The following is a 3615-nucleotide window of genomic DNA, read 5'->3' on the forward strand; positions in this document are numbered from 1 at the left end:
TGCTTCTGGTGGGGCTGCCCCCAGCGATGTACTGGACGCATCCTACCCCATAGCCTGCCCCATAGCGGCTCCACAGCATGCCCCATAAGCAGCCTGGATCCCTGCCCTAGAGTTGCATCACTACCCACCCTATAGCTGCATCACTACCCACTTTATAGCTGCATCACTGTCCACCCTATAGATACTCTCCACTCCAACCTATAGCTGCCCTGAGCCTTTACCCTATAGCTGCCCTACAGCATGTTCTATGGCTGCCCCACACTCCGCCCTATAGGTGCTCTGAACCCCTGTCCTATAGCTGCCCTACTCATTCCCTATATAGCCACACTACACGTATCCTATAGTTATCTTACAGCTGTCTGTAGCTGCCCTGCTTTGCCTTATAGCCATGTCTCAGTCCACCCTACAGCCACTCCATACATGCCCTATAGCTGCCCTACAGCCAGCTCTATACCTGTCCCGCAGTCTGCCCTGTAGTTACCCTGAATTCTTGCCCTATAGCTGCCCCCAGCTGTCCATTCCCATTCCCCCTCCCTTCCCATGCACGCAGCCCACCCTGGGGACACCAATGGGGCGGTTGTTATGGGAGCTCAGGGACAGCACTGGAGATGCGGTCGGGGCAGGGCTGGGAACAGTGACACCCCGTGCCCCCCAGACAAGGAACAAGACAGCACCGGTCCCCATCACAGCACTCTGGACACTGACCCCACTCCTCACCATGGCCACCCACTCCCCTGTGTTCCCCATGGGCTCTGGGGTGACGACAGCGGTGCCACGTGAGTGTCCCCATATCATGAGGTCCCCAATACCATTCATTATCCATTGGGGTCTAATGGGATCCTCCTGCTCACCATGTCCCATCCTTGGAGTGTCCCTGTCACCTGTCCATGGGATATCTCCATCCCCTGTCCATGTCCCATTACTGGGATATCCCCATCCCCTGCCATGTCACATTGTTGTGGTGTCCCCATCCCCCACCCCATGTCCCCATCAGGAAGCTATGGGGCTCCTATGGGGCTTTGGCACCTTTGGGGTTTCCCAGGGCTGTGGGATGTGGTCACAGGGTCCCCCTCATTTGGGATCACGTTGTAGGAGACCCTGAAACGTCAGCTCCGGATACGGTGGTGTTGGTGTGCGCCTTCACTGCCGCCTTCGTGGCCGTGGCCATCGTGGTAGTGGTGGTGTGTCGGTGTTGGAAGCGGTGCTGCGGGAGAACAGGTGGGGACATGGGGACGGGGTGGTGTGAAGGTGGGGTTGGGACTAAGATGGGATGGGGGGATGGGGTTAGGGAGATGGGGATGGGAATGGAGGTGCTGTGCGGCACAGACTCCATCTCCCTGTGGTTACAGCCCAGGACCCTGCAGCAATAGAGGGGAACAGGAACAGTGCGGCGGTGCCCATGGGAGCCCCGAAGAGCCCAGAAGACTGAGCCCCGCGGGATCCCCGCGCGTGTCCCCACCAATACAATAAAGCTCCGCCGCTGCCACCGCCTGCATTCATCACTGGAGCTCCGCGGACACGCCCCCAGCCTGAGCCACGCTCCCTGTCACACTCCCACCCAACAGCGAATGCACTCAGGGCATGGTCCCAGGCCACGCCCCCATTTAGGCCACGCCCCTCGTACAGGCTCCACCCCCACCTCCACTATCACCGCCACCTTGCCTGTTCCATTCCCATTGGTGTCCCCATTCCCATCCCTGCCCACACCCCATCCTCATCTGTGGCCCCATGGGTGTGATGGGGGACACGTGGAGGCGATGGGTGGCCCTATGGGATACCAGTCCTGTCCCTTGGTGGGAGGGCTGGGGACACTCTGGTGGCACACCTGATGGCAGCTCCATGGGTTGGGAACCACCTGAGTGTCCCCGTGGTGGTCACGCGGTGACACCGATGTGGGGGTGCTGGCACGGTGGTGACACTGGAGTGCGAATGGTGGTGATTCTGCTTCAGACAGGGACACCTGGGGACACTCGAGGATGCTGGGGACAATGGGGGACAACTGGAGATAATGGGGAGGCTGGGGACACTTGAGACAACATGGTACACTAGGTACACTTGGGAACAAGTGCCCTCCACACCAGAAATGTTCTCCTCTCAGATAGTAACTGTGCTCCAAAAGCAACTTTCTCCCTCAAAAACAACTTCCATTCAAAAACTGACATTTTTTCCCCTAAAAAATAACTCTTTTTTTCCCCTAACTCATCTTTTTTTTGCCTCAAAATTCAACTTTCCTTCCCAAAGAAACAGGTTTCCTTGCCAGAACTTATTTCTTTCTTCAGAAAACCAACTATCTTTCCCCAGAAAGCAACTTTCACCCTCAAAAAAAAAAATCTTCCCTTCCAAAAATGAACATTTTCTCCCAAAAAAGGCAACTTCCCCCTTAAAACCTGACTTTTTTTTTCCCCTCAAAAAACAACTTCTTTCTCCTCAAAAAAACCCTTTTCCATATAAAAATGTTTTTTTCCCAAAATAAACACTTTCCTTCCCCAAACTAATTATTTTCCCCCTAAAATCAACCTTTTTTTCCTTCAAAAAATGACTTTCCCTCCCTAAAACCACTTCTTTTTCCCCTCAAAAACAACTTTCCTTCCCCCAAAACTAATTTTCCTCAACCAAACTTTCTCACCTCACAAAACAAGATTTTTCCTTAAAAAAAAGCAACTTTCCCTCCCCAAATTTTTCCCCTCAAAAACCCACAATTTTCTTCCTCCCATCTATTTTTTCCTCAAAAACCCCCTTTCATTGCCAAAAAAGCAGCTTTCTCTCCCTGAAACTATATTTTTCTCTTCAAAATACCAACTTTTTTCCTCAGAAAAGCACCTCTTCCCCCCAAAATTCACTTTTTCTCCTCAGAAACGAACTTTTCCGTCCCAAAAACTCAGTTGTCCATCCCTAAATCTCACTTTTCCTCCTTGCAAAACCCCTTTTTCCTTCACAAACCCACTCTTAACCTGCTTTTTCCTTACAACCCCAACTTTTCTCTCACTTTTCCCTCACAAAACTCACTTTTCCTCCTCACAAAACCAAGTTTCCTTCCCCAAAATTCACTTTTCCTTCACAAAACACAACTTTTCCTTCACAAAACCCAATCTTTCCCTCACAAAACCCAACTTTTCCTCTCCAAATATCTTTTTTTCTCTCCAAAACCTGACTTTTCCCTCCCTAAAACTCACCTTTTCCCTCACAAGCCCCACTTTCCCCTGAAAAAAAAAGTTTTCCTCCTTAAATCTCACTTTTTCTCCTCAAAATCCATCATTTCCCTCACAAGGCCAACTTTCTGCTTATAAAACCCACTTTCCCCTCCCATAACTCAACTTTTTCCTCACAAACCCCAACTTTCCCCTCACAAAACCCCTTTCCTCCCTGTATCTCTTTCTCTCCTCAAAATCTGATGTTTCCCTCACAAAACCCAGTTTCTCTCTCAAACCCCAACTTTCCCCTAAAAAAACCCCTTTCTCCCTTAGAAAACCCACTTTCTCCCTTCCAAGCCAAACCTTCCCCTTACAAAATCCACATCTCTCCTCCGAAACCCCACTTTCCCCTCACAAAATCCACTTTCTCCCTTCCCAAACCCCACTTTCCCCTCACAAAATTCACTTTTCCCCCTCTCAAACC

Source organism: Meleagris gallopavo, chromosome 1 (genome assembly GCF_000146605.3).
Source record: "Meleagris gallopavo isolate NT-WF06-2002-E0010 breed Aviagen turkey brand Nicholas breeding stock chromosome 1, Turkey_5.1, whole genome shotgun sequence".
NCBI lineage: Eukaryota > Metazoa > Chordata > Aves > Galliformes > Phasianidae > Meleagris > Meleagris gallopavo.